This window comes from Natator depressus, chromosome 4 (genome assembly GCF_965152275.1).
Source record: "Natator depressus isolate rNatDep1 chromosome 4, rNatDep2.hap1, whole genome shotgun sequence".
NCBI lineage: Eukaryota > Metazoa > Chordata > Testudines > Cheloniidae > Natator > Natator depressus.
Window position 1 is genome coordinate 59,253,189 of NC_134237.1, and position 17,485 is coordinate 59,270,673.

At 43.4% G+C, this 17,485-nt stretch overlaps 1 protein-coding gene across 1 annotated transcript in view; it reads left to right on the top strand.

Moving 5' to 3' along the window:
* TRIM2 (tripartite motif containing 2) overlaps window positions 1-17,485 on the top strand; it is a 150,883-nt gene that overhangs the window by 5,984 nt on the left and 127,414 nt on the right. The gene's annotated exons all lie outside the window — the stretch shown is intronic.

Here is a 17,485-nt window from a genome sequence, read left to right on the forward strand (position 1 = left end):
TGGGCACTTTGTTACCTCATTTCTAAATATTTATTTCAAAACTCTCAGGAAATGGTAAGAAAAACAAACAAAATGGGCAGAGAGCAGAACAGTGATTATAAGGGAACTGTGAAGATATTATACAATGTGACAGTGAATCTGGGCAAAATTAAACCCAAATTAGTAGATTTTCTAGAGGTAATGCCTTCTAGAAGGTCAAAATTACCAGTAAGTCAAGTGCAACAGTTATTTGTTTCAGTTGTTCCAGACATTTTCTGAGTAGCTCTGGTGGTGAGAGCCTTGGTTGTGACTTGACCAGGTTAGAAGAAAGCATTACACTCGTTCCTATGTCTACAGCACCAAACACAATGGGCAATCTGGAATATTGCCCCAATAATAATAGCAAGCCTTGCAGTTGTTCCTCTTTTTATATTTTTGCACACAGCTCATTCTCTATCATCAAGTCAAACATATATAAGTCTCTTCCATGGAGAAACATATCATAGGCATTCCTTCCTGATGAACAAACAAGTCATGCAGTACAGTGTGCCTGCATTGCAGTGCATGTCATTTTGCATTTGGTATGAAGTAAAGAACACAGTGTAGGAGTCAGAAGATTTGCTTCTGACTGTCTGTGCAGCCTTGGGCCTTGAGTTGCCCAAGGCTCAATATTCAAAGATCACTTCTAATTTTGAGTGCTTCAGTTTTTGGGCACCAGATTTAGACACTCTAGCGTCCTATTTTCAAAGGTGCTGAACACCCACAGCTCTCCTAGTGTCTTGTAGGTGGTGACCAGCACTTTGAAATGGTTTTGGTTTCAATGGATGGGGAGCCAGCAGAAGTCCCAGAGCACTGATATAATGGGTTATAATTATTTCTTGCTCAGAAGACAGGCTGTTGGGATCTGAGTGAGTCTCTTCAAGAGCCTCTAGGGAGAGACAGTAGCAGTAGTCCAGCCTGGAGGTGACTAAAGCATAGATTACAGTGCCCTCATCCAAAAAGAATGGGTGCAACTTCCTGGCTAATTACTAGCTAGATGTGGGACAAAAAGGCATTCCTCACTACTGTTGCTACAGATTCATAGATTCCAAGGCCAGCAGAGACCACTGTGATCATCTAGTCTGACCTCCTGTATAACACAGAGCATAGAGAGCCCCAAAAACAATTCCTGAGGTATTTCCTATGGGTCACTTGCTGGAGGATTCTCTGCACCTTGAAGTCTTTAAACCATGATTTGAGGACTTAAATAGCTCAGACATAGGTGAGAGATTTATTGCAGGAGTGGGTGGGTGAGATTCTGTGACCTGCGTTGTGCAGAAGGTCAGATTAGATGATCATAATGGTCCCTTCTGACAAAGTCTATGAGTCTATGAGAAAAATATCCAAACTGGATTTAAAAATTGTCAGTGGTAAAGAATCCTTCACAACCATGGGTAAATTGTTCCAGTGGTTAAATACTCTCACATTAAGAATTAATGCCTTATTTCCAGTCTGAATATGTCTAGCTTCAACTTCAGTCTTTGGATCATGTCATACCTTTCTCTGCTAGACAGACAAGCCCATTATTAAATTTTTGTTCCCCATTGTGACAATCAGGGTCCAGACTCCCCATGGGGAGAACAGGGTGCCTCAACCCCCCACTATAAACATCTGAATCAACCAGTTTATACAATGTTATTGTGTCTAAGTATATGTCTGGTAAGGTCTTTTAGGAAAGCTTGTAATGTTCTGAACTTAATGGTCGTTAGGACGTGATGGTTATGAATGTGTGTGTAGAACATTGTAATTGTAAGTAGGGTGCAACTGCAGCATCACCTCACAATGGGTGAAGTAATCAGGGAGGGTCACCTCCCGGGCTAGTTATTCACATGAAACTAATTGCAAGCCTAGCATTGTACAACCTAGGGGAAGACAGGGGACCACTGAAGTGTATGGAAAAACATTAAAACTAAAAAGAAAATGCTAGTCTTTGAAAATTAAGGAAGGAAGGAGTTCCCACCACGCTGTGTAGACATGAATTACCCATCTGAGAGAAAGTGGCAGGTGGGGAAAACCTGCAAACCCTGCTAAAAGGAAAGAGGGTTTGAAGTAAAGACTGTCCAGAAATGAGGGCCAGCATTGAAGCAGGGTGCTGTCTGTGAAAGGCTGAATCCCCTCTAGAACAGAGGGTCCTCTCAGAAACTGTTCAGAGGCAATAGGTAACTTGTATTAGAAAACAGAATATAACTAATATAGAAGTGTAAAGCCCAAGAGTCTTTATGTTTATTTTCTGTGTAACTTTTATGTCGTTGCTTTTCCTCACTATTCCACCTTGGAATCTATGATTTTTCTATTAAATAAACATTTGTTTATTTCTACCGCAAGCAGGGCTCTGGTGTGCAACCTGTGTGAAGTGTGTGTCAAAGTGAACTGATGATTGGAGGCAGGTTTCACTCCTTCTGAGGTGATGAAAAGTTCAAGTGTCTGGTACTAAGAACTTGGGGAGAGGGATTTGGGGATACCCTGGATTGGAGAGGGCTGCTGAAATCACCCTGCAAGGAATAACTAGGCTGCTGGAAGCCGAGGTTAAGACCTTTATGTTTGTCGGCTGGCTACTGGTGTCAGAGCTCTGAGCCACAGCAGCATAGCATTAAGGCACCCAAAGTTGGAAGGCAAGTGGTGACAGAATCCCGTACCTGTCTGATGATCCCCAAAATGTCGTAGTACTCAAAACGGCAGATCCGTATAGATATAAATAGACTGTTATCAAGTCACCCCTTAATCTTCTCCTTGTTAAGCTTAATAGATTGAGCTCCTTGAGCCTATCACTGTAAGGTTCGTTTTCTAATCCTTTAATCATTCTCATGGCTCTTGTCTGAACCCTCTCCAATCTCTCAATATCCTTCTTAAATTGTGGGTCCCAGAACTGGACACAATATTCCAGCAACAGTTGCACCAGTGCCAAACACAGAGGTAAAATAACCTCTCTATTTCTCATTGAGATTCCCCTGTTAAGCATCCCAGGATCTCATTAGCGCTTTTGGCCACAGCATCTCACTGGGAGTTCATAATCAGCTGATTATCCACCCTCATCCCCACATCTTTTTCAGTGTCACTGCTTCCCAGGATAGAGTCTCCCATCCTGTACCCAATCTACATGAGCCCAGCTCAAAACCAGGGTTCTTTTCCCATTTAGAATTATTTTAGTAATTACAGATGGGAAATAGGTTTCAGAGTAGCATCCGTGTTAGTCTGTATTCGCAAAAAGAAAAGGAGTACTTGTGGCACCTTAGAGACTAACAAATTTATTTGAGCATAAGCTTTCGTGAGCTACAGCTCACTTCATCGGATGCATCGGATGCATCGGAAATAGTGGTTTGGTGCTGGCAGACCGTCCTTAGGATTTATGGGGCCCTATGCAATATTATTAAACTGGTGACCCTATGCCCGACAGCAGCTTGGGCTCGCATGTGTATTTTAGAGAGGGGTGGGTCTTTTGAAGGATTTATTTAAAAAACTATATGTCTGAAGATCCAAGTATCTAAGACTAAAGATGAATACTCAGACTGTGCATCTTAAAATCTATGTAAGGATTTTTTAGAGATGTGATTTTATAATCTTCAGCAACACACTAATGAAATATTTTTAAAGCAAATTTTAAACTAAGGTCCTGTAGACTAACATGTTCTGAGTAAATATTACAGTCATGCACAACTGGTTTTGTCAGTAAATTGAGAAACTGACAGTATATACCTGGGGGTTGGCAAATGCCTGTTAAATGGCCTCATTACCAATTGAATGGCTCTTTAACAGTTTCAATGTTGTGCTAGGTTTCAGAGTAACAGCCGTGTTAGTCTGTATTCGCAAAAAGAAAAGGAGTACTTGTGGCACCTTAGAGACTAACCAATTTATTTGAGCATAAGCTTTCGTGAGCTACAGTTCACTTCATCGGATGCATACTGTGGAAAGTGTAGAAGATCTTATTATATACACACAAAGCATGAAAAAATACCTCCTCCCACCCCACTCTCCTGCTGGTGATAGCTTATCTAAAGTGATCACTCTCCTTACAATGTGTATGATAATCAAGTTGGGCCATTTCCAGCACAAATCCAGGTTTTCTCACCCCCTCCCACCCCAACTCACTCTCCTGCTGGTAATAGCTTATCTAAAGTGATCACTCTCCTTACAATGTGTATGATAATCAAGGTGGGCCATTTCCAACACAAATCCAGGTTTTCTCACCCCCCCCCCCCACACACACACAACCTCACTCTCCTGCTGGTAATAGCTTATCCAAAGTGACCACTCTCCTTACATTGTGTATGATAATCAAGGTGGGCCATTTCCAGCACAAATCCAGGGTTTAACAAGAATGTCTGGGGGGGGGTAGGAAAAAACAAGGGGAAATAGGCTACCTTGCATAATGACTAAGCCACTCCCAGTCTCTATTCAAGCCTAAGTTAATTGTATCCAATTTGCAAATGAATTCCAATTCGGGGGGGGGGGGTGAGAAAACCTGGATTTGTGTTGGAAATGGCCCACCTTGATTATCATACACATTGTAAGGAGAGTGGTCACTTTAGATAAGCTATTACCAGCAGGAGAGTGAGTTTGTGTGTGTGTGGGGTGGGGGGTGAGAAAACCTGGATTTGTGCTGGAAATGGCCCAACTTGATTATCATACACATTGTAAGGAGAGTGATCACTTTAGATAAGCTATTACCAGCAGGAGAGTGGGCTGGGAGGAGGTATTTTTTCATGCTTTGTGTGTATATAATAAGATCTTCTACACTTTCCACAGTATGCATCCGATGAAGTGAGCTGTAGCTCACGAAAGCTTATGCTCAAATAAATTGGTTAGTCTCTAAGGTGCCACAAGTACTCCTTTTCTTTTTTGCGAATGTTGTGCTAATAGGTCTGGCAGGCTGGAAGGCCTTTTCACTTTTAAGTACTAGATCCCCTCCAGAGGAAGATTCACCAGTCTGCAGCAGCCAGCTGTGGGAGCCTGCAGGAAGGAACCTAAATTTTCGGGTGCCCTATGCAGCCTTGTATGCTGCATATGCCTAAGGACAGCCCTGGGTGCTGGTTGAATAATAAAAAGGAAGATTTGTGAATATAGTCAAAATTTAACAACTCTAATTTGATTCTTTTGCTGTTTGTGGCATCCTGCTGTTCATTACTGCTGAATAATCTCATGATGGTTGGGTATTCATTAGAGCTGTTCACACTTTCATTGTGGCAAAACATGCTGTTTTGTGGAGACATTGATTTCCACGTCACTTTAGTTGTGGCAGAAGAGGGAGACAAAGCCCTGGTCTACACTACGAGTTTAGGTCGGATTTAGCAGCATTAGATCGGTTTAGCCCTGCACCCGTCCACACTACGAAGCCATTTTTTCCAACTTTAAGGGCTCTTAAAACCGGTTTCTGTACTCCTCCCCGACGAGTGGATTAGTGCTGAAATCGACCTTGCTGGGTCCAGTTTGGGGTAGTGTGGATGCAATTCGACAGAGTTGGCCTCCGGGAGCTATCCCAGAGTGCTCCATTGTGACCGCTCTGGACAGCACTCTCAACTCAGTGTGGCAAGCTGATCAGCACAGGTGAACATACAGAGCTCTTCAGCCCAGGTGACCACGCAGAGCTCATCAGCAGAGGTGACCATGCAGTCCCAGAATCTCAAAAGAGCTCCAGCATGGACCGAATAGGAGGTACTGGATATGATTGCTGTATGGGGAGACGAATCCGTGCTATCAGAACTACGTTCGAAAAAATGAAATGCCAAAATATTTGAAAAAATCTCCAAGGGCATGAAGGACAGAGGCTATAATAGGGACCACATGCTGCGTGAAACTTAAGGAGCTCAGGCAAGCCTACCAAAGAACCAGAGAGGCAAACAGCCTCTCCGGGTCAGAGTCCCAGACATGCCGCTTCTATGATGAGCTGCATGCCATTTTAGGGGGTGCCCCTACAACCACCCCAGCCCTATACATGGACTCCGTCAATGGACTCTCACACACCTGGGATGCGGATTTTGGGGACGAGGAAGATGATGATGAGGAGGAGGTTGAAGCACAGCAAGCAAGCGGAGAAACCGTTTTCCCTGACAGCCAGGAACTGTTTCTCACCCTGGATCTAGTACCCTCCCAACCCACCGAAGGCTGGCTCCCGGACCTAGAAGGCGGAGAAGGACCTCTGGCGAGTGTACCTTCGTAAATATAATACCCAGTTTAAAAGCAAGAGTGTTTAATGATTAATTTACCCTGAAGACTTGGGATGCATTTGTGGCCAATACAGCTACTGGAAAAGTCTGTTAACTTGTATGGGGATGTAGCGGAAATCCTCTAGGGACATCTCAATGAAGCTCTCCTGGACGTACTCCCAAAGCCTTTGCAAAAGGTTTCTGGGGAGGGCAGCCTTATTCCATCCTCCATGGTAGGACACTTTACCATGGCAGGCCAGCAGCACGTAGTCTGAAATCATTGCATAACAAAGCATGGCAGCGTATGGTCCCGGTGTTTGCTGGCATTCAAGCAACATCCATTCTTTATCTCTCTGTGTTATCCTCAGGAGAGTGATATCATTCATGGTCACCTGGTTGAAATAGGGGAATTTTATTAAGGGAACATTCAGAGGTGGCCGTTCCTGCTGGGCTGTTTGCCTGTGGCTGAACAGAAATCATCCCCGCTGTTAGCCACGTGGTGGGGGGAGGAGGGTGAAGAGATCATCCCAGAGAATTGTGTGTGTGTGTGTGTGGGGGGGGGGGTTTGTTGGGTTTGTGCTGCATGTTAACCCGAAAACTGCAGCCCCTCCTTTTAAAGGGCCAACCCATTTTAAAGGGCCAACCCAATGGGTGCTTGGTATGGGAAAGGAGGGCGCTGCTGTTTGAAACCATTCCCACATGTTAGGAACGTTAAAGAAGCCAAAAGACTGTGGCTTACCATCTCTGCCTGCAAGCCAAATTCTGTTGCCCGCCGCCCTTTCTGTGTGATCTCTCACACCATACCGGCAGACCCTCAATATGAGAGGCAAAATGTGACCTTGTAAAGAAAGCACATATGCTATGTAATGTTAACAGCTTGGTTCACCATGAAAGAGTCTACCCATTGTTCTCTAAAATGTCTCTTTTTAAAGACTAATCTCCCTTTTTTCCCTCCTGCAGCTGCAAATGTTTCATTGCTCCACAATAGTCCCAGAGGCTATCAAAGATTAGAAGCCGAAAAAAATGCACTAGCAATGAAATGTTCTCTGAGCTCATGCAGGCCTTCCACGCTGAAAGAGCCCAGCACAATGCATTGAGGGAGACAATGTCAGAGTCCAGGAAAGCACAAAATGAACATGAGGAGAGGAGGGACAAGTGAGAGGAGAGGAGGGATGAGCAAGAGGACAGGAGGGATGAGCGAGAGGAGAGGTGGCGTCAGCATGATGAGAGGAGGCAGGATGCAATGCTGAGGCTACTGGAGTATCAAACTCATATGCTCCGGCGTATTGTTGAGGTGCAGAAAAGGCAGCTGGAGCACAGACTGCCACTGCAGCCCCTGTGTAACCAACCCCGCTCCTCCCCAAGTTCCATAGCCTACTCACCCAGACGTCCAAGAACGTGGGGAGGGGGCCTCCAGGCGCCCAACCACTCCACCCCAGAGGACTGCCCAAGCAACAGAAAGCTGGCATTCAATAAGTTTTGAAGTGCAGTGTGGCCTTGTCCTTCCATCCTCCCCTCCTCCACCACCCTACCCGGTGCTTCTTTCCTCCCCCACCCCTCCCGGGTTACCTTGGCAGTTATCCCCCCATTGGTGTGACGAATTAATAAATAATGCATGAATTTGAAACAATGACTTTATTGCCTCTGCAAGCAGTGATCGAAGCTGGGAGGGGAGGGAGGTTGGCTTACAGGGAAGTAGCGTGAACCAAGGGGGCGGGTTTTCATCAAGGAGAAACAAACAGAACTGTCACACCATAGCCTGGCCAGTCATGAAACTGGTTTTCAAAGCTTCTCTGATGTGCAGCACGCCCTGCTGTGCTCTTCTAACCACCCTGGTGTCTGGCTGAGCATAATCAGTGGCCAGGCGATTTGCCTCAACTTCCCACCCTGCCATAAACGTCTCCCCCTTACTCTCACAGATATTGTAGAGGGCACAGCAAGCAGTAATAACAATGGGAATATTGGTTTTGCTGCGGTCACACCAAGTCAGTAAACTGCACCAGCGCGCTTTTAAACATCCAAATGCACATTCTACCACCATTCTGCACTTGCTCAGCCTATAGTTGACCAGATCCTGACTACTGTATAAAATCGCTTTCTAAAAATTCAACTTCTATAAATTCAACCTAATTTCATAGTGTAGACATACGCAAAAAAGAGACTGACTAAGGCTATAACTACACTACAGCTTAAGTTGACATAAGTTATGTTGCTCAGGGGTGTGAATCAGGGCTAGTCTACACTGGCAACACTAAAGCGTTGCCGTGGCAGCGCTTTAACGTGGCTTGTGTAGTCGAGGCAGAGCGCTGGGAGAGAGCTCTCCCAGTGCTCGAAAAAAAACACCACCACGAGGGGAATAGTTACCAGTGCTGGGCGCGCAGCTCCTAGCACTGGTGTACTGTCTACACTGGCGCTTTACAGTGCTGAAACTTGCCACACTCAGAGGGGTGTTTTTCCACACCCCTAAGCGAGAAAGTTGCAGGGCTGTAATGTGCCAGTGTAGACAAGCCCTTAGCCACCCGAAGTGACATAATTTATGCCGACTTAAGCATTGATGTGGACTGTGCTATGTCGGTGGGAGCGCTTGTCGGTACTGCCACTCACAGGGCCTGAAGTAAGTAAGCTGATGGGAAAGCTCTCTCCTGTCAGCTTAGAGCGGCTTCACTAGAGAGCTTACAGCTGCAGCTGTGCCACGGTAAGCTCTCTAGGGTAGTCATAGCCTAAGGGTATGTCTACACTTAAAGTGCTGCATTGGCACAACTGCACCCCTGGAGTGCTTCAGTGTAGACACTACCTATGCTGATGGACAGGCTTCTCCCATTGGCAAAAGTGATCTACCTCCCCAAAAGGAGGTCAACCGAAGAATGCTTGTCAATTTAGCACTGGTCTACACTGGGGGTTAGGTTGGTACAGCTGTCTCTCAGGGGTATGAATTTTTCATGCCCCTGAGAGATGTAGCTATACTGAAGTAGATTCCTAGCTTGACTCTGTTCCCCAGTAGTTAGGACACTGGCCTGTAAGATGGAAGACCCAGGTGCAAATCCCCGCTCTGTCTGGGTTGGAGTGATGTGAGATGAAAAACTGTGCTCTGATTCAGAGCAGAGTTTTTGGGGCGGACTCAGGATCAGAGGGGGTTCTTGAGGTCACCCTGCAAGGAGTAAGTTGGCTGTTGGAAGTCAGGGTTCAGACTCTTCCTTCACCCTAGCCAGGACACACACCTCTCTCACTCCCAGCACAATTGTGCATTTTCATGAAAACAGCGAAGCTGGTTTTTTGCTTCCAAAGTGGAACAAAAACAATTTTTGAAACCTCAAAAGTTGCTGCAAAATGGAATTGGTCTCTTCTGTTCAGCGCAAGAATTCATGAAAATGTTTGTGAATCCTGAAAGTTTCATATATTTGTCTTGGAAGTGCATTTCCATGATTAAAAGGCAAGTCATCCAGTCTGGAAACAATATCACATAAACATTTACACATCACAAATAGTTGGTGTGTTCACAAACAACCCATAGACTGAAAAATGTGCAACCAGACTATTTGGCAAATACTTACCGAGGCGTAATAACATTTACAGAAAGCAAGAAAGATGCAGGAATGATTGTGAATCAAACGAGACCAAAATTAGTTTAATCCCGTAAGTTATATTCAGCCACATTCAATACTGGTGCTTACTAGCTCTCAGAGGCTCTTCCCCTGCAAGTGCAGGATACAGTCCCCCTCTAGAGACCATATCAGATATTAAGCAAATACTAACCTATACTTGATCTTATATGGAAAGACGGAGAAGATTCAGTAAAACCAATTGTCAAAAGACACACGTCCTGGTTGCATCAATGTAGTCGCTTACACCTGTGCAAAGTGGGTGTAAATTGCAAACCAGAATGACAGTGTTTGGCACTTACCTTGAACAAGTGTAAATGACTATAAAAGGTGGAAAACAGTGGAGAATTGGGCCTAATATCCTCATAGTGTAATTTAAAGCCCTCTGGTCTCATAACCAACAGCAAAGTCAAACTGACACAAATGATCAGTAGTTCAAGTACTGGGGCATCAAGGGTAGAACTCATTATGACCCACAGCAATTTACGACTAAGTGACAAAAGTTACTTCAGTATGGTTTATGCTGTTTTGCTCTGTGTCAGTTTGACAAGATGTCAGCATAACATGTTGTCACTCAAGTAATGTGATGTGACAAACTGGCAAAAAAAACCCTTAAAAAACAAAACAAACCTTATGTTTTTTCTTTAGCAGAACAGCTGCTGTCCAACTGGATTCCAAGCACCTGATATGAAAGAGAGGCATACTGCGCAGAAGCAGGATTTGGATGAAATTCACTCCAGTACAGAGGGCCACCTTGCGACCCTGCATGCAACTTAAGTTCTTAACATGCTGCAGAGTTGTGGAGGGCAGTGCATGGGCCCTTAGCACTAGGATGAATTTCATCATAAACATATAATGCCTGCAGTGATTAGTAAGTGAAAAGCAACTTTTCATGATATTGCAACCTTATGTATACAAGGGTACCTTCTTGTAGTATTTATTAGACTGTAGAGATAACTTATTGTATGAAAAATTAAGTCAACAAAGATAGACAAACCTTAAGACCTATGCTGCTTTTACCATATAAGATGTGCAGTGATATATAAACATGGTTTAAGAACCTAAATAGAATAGAAGGGGCTCCTATGTTCCTGCATTGACCTTTCCATTGCTCAGATAGGTTAATTCTACCTACAACAGTGCGGATTTCCTTCCTTCCTTCCTTTAAAGCCAAGTGAAAAAACTGTGTGAAACACCCTGCATACATAAAGATTGCATTTTCAGCAGGTCAGTCAAAGCAAATGTGATTTTACTTGGCAAGCTCAAAGGTATTTCGCCTCTACCTGGTGTTTTTCCATGCCTAACTTGCACTGGGCTAGGGGTAGAAAGTTCAAGGGCTTTTTAGAAAGAGTCTTATAAAGAGGAAAGTGTGTCTGAACTTTTTTTTCTACTCCCCTTGCATTCAAAAGCAGCTGAACTTTTTTTGTTCAGACATGATTATTTTTTTTTAAAAAAGACAAAATCCAAAAAATTTTAGAAAGATGAGCTTGAAAAAATGTAAAAGGGATGGATAGTAGGCATTTAGAATGAAAATATGCAAGGAACTTTAGAACCAATGGTTGCTGCTGCATCTCCCTTGGATGTCAAAAACCAGTCGGAGAACACTTCAGTCTCTTTGGTCATTTGATTACAGACCTAAAAGTGGCAATACTTCAACAAAAAAAACTTCAAAACCAGACTCTAACGACAGACTGCTGAATTGGAATTAATTTGCAAACTGGATACAATTAACTTAGGCTTGAATAGAGACTGGGAGTGGATGGGTCATTACACAAAGTAAAACTATTTCCCCTTGTTTATCCCCCCCCCACACCTCCCACTGTTCCTCAGACGTTCTTGTCAACTGCTGGAAATGGCCCATCTTGATTATCACTACAAAAGTCCCCCCGTCCCCTGCTCTCCTGCTGGTAATAGCTCACCTTAAGTGATCACTCTTGTTACAATGTGCACCTATGTTTCATGTTCTCTGTGTATATAAATCTCCCCACTGTATTTTCCGCTGAATGCATCTGATGAAGTGAGCTGTAGCTCACGAAAGCTTATGCTCAGATAAATTTGTTAGTCTCTAAGGTGCCACAAGTCCTCCTTTTCTTTTTACATTAAATGTCAGTTTATCCCAGTGATTCTCAAACTTTTGTACTGGTGATCCCTTTCATATAGCAAGCCTCTGAGTGTGACCCTCCCCCATAAACTAAAACACTTTAAAAAATATTTAACGCTATTATAAATGCTGGAGGTGAAGCAGGGTTTGGGGATGGAGGCTGACAGCTTGCAACCCCGCCATGTAATGGGTAATGGGTCACGACCCCGAGTATGAGAACCCTCTGAGTTAAACATTTCTGCAGTTTTAGCATGGTTTCCATACAGTATTTAGTAAGTGAGTGTGATATGGGTAGGCAGCCTCTGAAGACCTCTGTTAACCTGTCTCACCAATGGGCCTCTGTCCAATTTCAGAGAGGTCGCACCTTGGGGTAAAAAGGGAGAAGTTCTCAAAGCCTGTTTAATCCTCTGTGCTGAGACTCTGAACAAGTGGTTGGCTACGTGAAGTGAGGCCCTACACTCAACTTGATGGCATTTCTCTCCTTCTGTTTGTCTCTCTCTGTCTGTCTGCATGTAACATAATAACTTTTGAATGCTCCATACCAAAATTTCAGGGAATGTTCTAGACATCAGTGGGCAGAACCCTATTGATTTTGGTGAAAATCAGAAGGGGAAACTGGGTTGTCATAAATATAAAGGGAAGGGTAACCACCTTTCTGTATACAGTGCTATAAAATCCCTCCTGGCCAGAGGCAACATCCTGTTACCTGTAAAGGGTTAAGAAGCTCAGCTCAGCTGGCTGGCACCTGACCCAAAGGACCAATAAGGGGACAAGATACTTTCAAATCTTAGGGTGGAGGAAGGCTTTTTTTGTGCTCTTTGTTTACATGGTTGTTCTCTCTTGGGACTGAGAGAGGCCAGACAGAAATCCATGTTCTCCAACCCATCCTAATCCAAGTCTCTAATATTGCAACCAGTATAGGTAAGCCAGGAAAGGCGGATTAGTTTATCTTTTGTTTTATGTGAATTTTCCCTGTGTTAAGAGAGAGGTTTATTCCTGTTTTCTGTAACTTTAAGGTTTTGCCCAGAGAGGGATCCTCTGTGTTTTGAATCTGAATACCCTGTAAAGTATTTTCCATCATGATTTTTACCTTTCTTTTTTTTAAAAAAAACCCTTCTTTTAAGAACCTGACTGATTTTTCCATTGTTCCAAGATCCAGGGGTTTGGGTCTTTGATGATTTTGTAACAAATTGGTTAGGATATTATTCTCAAGCCTCCCCAGGAAAGGGTGTGTGTAGGGCTTGGGGGGATATTTTGGGGAAAGATGTCTCCAAGTGGGCTCTTTCCCTGTTCTTTGTTTAAAATGCTTGGTGGTGGCAGCATACTGTTCAAGGACAAGGCAAAGTTTGTAACCTGGGGAAGTTTTTAACCTAAGCTGGTAAGAATAAGATTAGGGGGTCTTTCATGGGAGTCCCCACATCTGTACCCTAGAGTTCAGAGTGGGGAAGGAACCCTGACTTGGGTGAAAAATGGAGACCCTGACTTGTTGTTAGCACACCCTTCAGCTCTAACAAACTGTGTAATTGTCTTTAGATCAAAGAACTGGTTAAGACAGCCATGAACACCTTGCACCATAACAACACCCCTGTCCCAACCCTGTTCATCATCCGGATGGAGATTAAAATGTTGACACCCTGAATGACTTCTTAAAATAAATAATTTAATAAATTACAAACTATACAAGCTTAACTGTTTACATACAACCCTGAAATAGAGGGGAATGTGAGGATGGCACACTGGGAACTTGTGGGGAGGGATGCAGGGATGCAAGGAGCCCCTGATATGTGCAATGAGCTCAGCCAAAAGAAGCAATGAAGTGTGTGATTCTCTAGCATCTATAATTCTATTTGGCCACTTGCCTATTAGGAACTGAACTGAAACCACCAACTTATTTTTCATATACAGTATTACAAAACACTTCAGTAGTGATGGAAGTTATCACCTTCTAATCTGGTCTGATCTTGATTGGAACCAATGATCTGAAGGTGAAAGAGTCTATAGCTCATGACAGGTTTCAGAGTAGCAGCCATGTAAGTCTGTATCTGCAAAAAGAACAGGTTAGTCTCTAAGGTGCCACAAGTACTCCTGTTCTTTTTATAGCTCATGAATAATCAACTCCCTGAGCTATCTAGTCACTCCTCAAATCTCTCATAAATAGTAGACATTTTGTCTGGAAAAGGCCAGGTAATATATTGACATCTCATTCTTACACAAGGTTCACAAGAGACTGCTGCTTCTAGGAAATCAATCCTCATGTAGTGATGCAAGCTAGAATCATTAGGGGTGTAGTCCATAATACTGTAGTGGAGATGCATCCAGTGTACTAGGCCTATATGATGTGGCTGTATTGCTACTGACATATTAAGACTACCAATGTATCGCTGTGGAACTGATGATTGTCCAAGAATAATTAGTAATTATTCTTTTGGGAATGCTCAATATTTTTGTAAAGGACCAAGCTCTTATGCTTACCTGACCATTTAATGTCTTCATATTTACATTGACATACTATGCTACTTTCACTAATTTAAAAAAAGACCAATTGTTTCAATGACTTAGTACAGAAAGGGACTCTCTCTGAAGGTATAGTTCTCTTTAGAGTCAAAGATAGTAATACATTTTCTATTCCAACCACCAAAGACTGGGAGAGTAGCTGTAATAAGAGTCCATTATTTGCATTATAGAGGAAGGAGTTTTGCAACAAAAGATGAAGAGTCAAATACATTAGATCAGATCACAACAATCACTGTTTTTTCATGGAATAGTTATAATCTTCTCTCGTGGGCAGTACTTTTCTTAAGATCATGATGAAAACTTAATTAGCACTAGTGTAGCTATTGAGCCTGCGGGTGTCAGAATAAGCGCACATGTAGAAGCTAATGAAGGGTTGAGGGAGCATGAAATGGAACTATCCTTCTCACATATCTTGGTTGTTTTCAGAAATGTCTGTAACCACCAAAACTGTAATTAGAGTGGCATGCTTAATTAGACCCAAATATGTGCTATCTATTAAAATGTGCATCTCAAATAAATTATTTTATAGCAAGGTGTGACTTAGTTCACAGCAAGATGATGATTACCATATTTTATGTGTGGAAGACCGTTCTAAAATTCAGATAATTAAAAAACAAAAAAGTAAGTGTGTTGGATCATATTAAAGAAGTTCTGTATTAAAATCACAAATGAGTTTGATTCCCCATAGTTTAAATTCCAGGGTACTACTAATTAAGAGGTCTCTTGGTTTTTGGTACTGTTTCTCTCCCTCTATGTGTGAAACTTGCAAGCTGCTAATTGCATTAGTACATTCTAAGACAGAGTCTTGTTCTCAAAGCAATTCTTTGTAATAGCAACTACTCACACAGAGAGAGACTCAAAGCAATACTCTGTAACAACAGAAACAGCACCCAGAGACTCCCCGCCCTTTTGTTGTTGTCATCTTGCTTTGTTAACAATTGTGATTAAAATAGAAATAGAGAATGTATGTGGATGGATGCTTGGTGTGGATAATAATTGAATGATCAGGGAGGTGCCAGCCTAAGAGTCCAGTGTCCATCAGCTGAAGAAGGCGTCAAGTGGAAATAACCAGAGGACCCCTGGAGGGCAGACTGGAATCCACCCAAATGGGAGAACCAAAGAACAAGATAACATCTAGCAGCACAGAGCCGTCAGGAATGTGCTATCTGCTGATTGATTCAGCAACAGCATGATGAAGCAATTCCCATAGACTGGCATAGGAAGAAACTCCTATAAAAATGGACTCTAGAAAGTGAGAGCTTTGGGGTCTGATTCTGCCAACCAACTTCCAGGAGCATCAGATGAGCATCTGACAAGGCCCTGCTCCCTCCTCATGTTCAGGCCACCTGGTCAGTGGCTTGGCATGAGCAACTCTAGGGCTGGTAACTATGATAACAACCTTGCAGAACCTGTGTGTGTGTGTTGGTATGAATGAATGTGTGAATAAATATGAGATTGAATGGAATGTTATAGCTATAACTAACTGCTTACTATGATTCTTTCTGTATTCACAATAAATGTGGTATTATGCCTTTTTCCCTTTAATAAGATCCTGCTGTTTTTTATTTTATTGGTATAACAAGTGTGCTTGCTGTTTGGACATAGTTTTAGAACAGGCTGTTGCATGAGAAATATGTTAACTGTGGGCTCCACTCACACCATTTCATTTTACGGGACCATAAACCAAAATTAAATGCTAGTACTAAAAGAGAGGTACTAATCATCTGCTTTGTTTGCATTTATAGTCAAGAATACAGATTTTTATCCCATTTCATTTACAATGGACCATGTTATATCAATTACATGTGTCTGCCTAATTAGATATAATATTGATTTTAGAGGAACCTGAAAAATGTATTTTGCATAAAGCACACAAGATGTTCTTTGAGTGAACAGAATCATTCAGGCCCTAATTTGTATCAGCTTTGTGTGGGCACAGATGTGAACATGTTTGATATTGAATTTGATCTGAGAAAGCATGAGCGCAGCTGCATTTCGTATCTGCAAAGACTGTGACTGATCATTTATTCCCTATTTATAGTATTTAAGTGACACTGCTGTCATTTTTCAGAGTAGCAGCCATGTTAGTCTGTATTCGCAAAAAGAAAAGGAGTACTAGTGGCACCTTAGAGACTAACCAATTTATTTGAGCATAAGCTTTCGTGAGCTACAGCTCACTTCATCGGATGAGCTGTAGCTCACGAAAGCTTATGCTCAAATAAATTGGTTAGTCTCTAAGGTGCCACTAGTACTCCTTTTCTTACTGCTGTCATTGCCTCATATAGGAATGGCCCTGTGAATCTGCAGAGAGCTAAGACTCTTAGCTTCCTGTGCCATGACCTAAGGAAGGGGGTTGGGGTGCAGGTGGGGTGCGAGGTGCAGGCTCCGGTTGGGAGGTGCTTACCACAGGTGGCTCCTGGCCGGTGGTCCAGCAGGACTCAGGCAGGCTGCCTGCATGCCATGGCCCCACGCTGCTCCTGGAAGCGGCTGGCTGCTTGCACATCTCTACACGTCTATGCATGCCCTGCAAGTGCCACCCCTGCAGCCTGGCCAATGGGAGCTGCGGGGACGGTGCAGGGGGCGGGGGCAGCGCGCGGAGCCTCCTCCCCTCCTGCCAGGGGCTGCAGAGATGTTCTAGCAGCCGGCCTGCTGCGCCGGGGCCCCCCTTAGCCCAGAGCCCTGGGCTGCAACTCCTAAAGCCCCTGTGTTAAATCGGTCCTGCTTGTCAAAGGTCTGTATAAATCAGTACCTACTCTCCATGGCTAATGTACCCTCTTACCCGAACATTAGGTGGGGTGTCTGGTACAATGAACAGTTCTCAGATTCTGGCTCCTGACCCAGCCATGAGCTTCTTGCCCTCACAAACTATGGAACCCTCCATGCATGCAAAGACACTTCCACCAAACTAAAGGAAGAGATGCTACTGCTTAAGTGCAAAACACACACACGCACACTCCTACCAATGTAATGTTAGTTCTGCTTCTTTCTAGCTTTCTGTGGGATTTTTTTGCAGGCATGCCTTGGCCTGGGGTTCTTAAATTGTAAATCTGCTAAAATAGCTATTTTGGACTGGCGTTCTGGAAAAGAATAGTAATGAATGTTTTGAATAACAG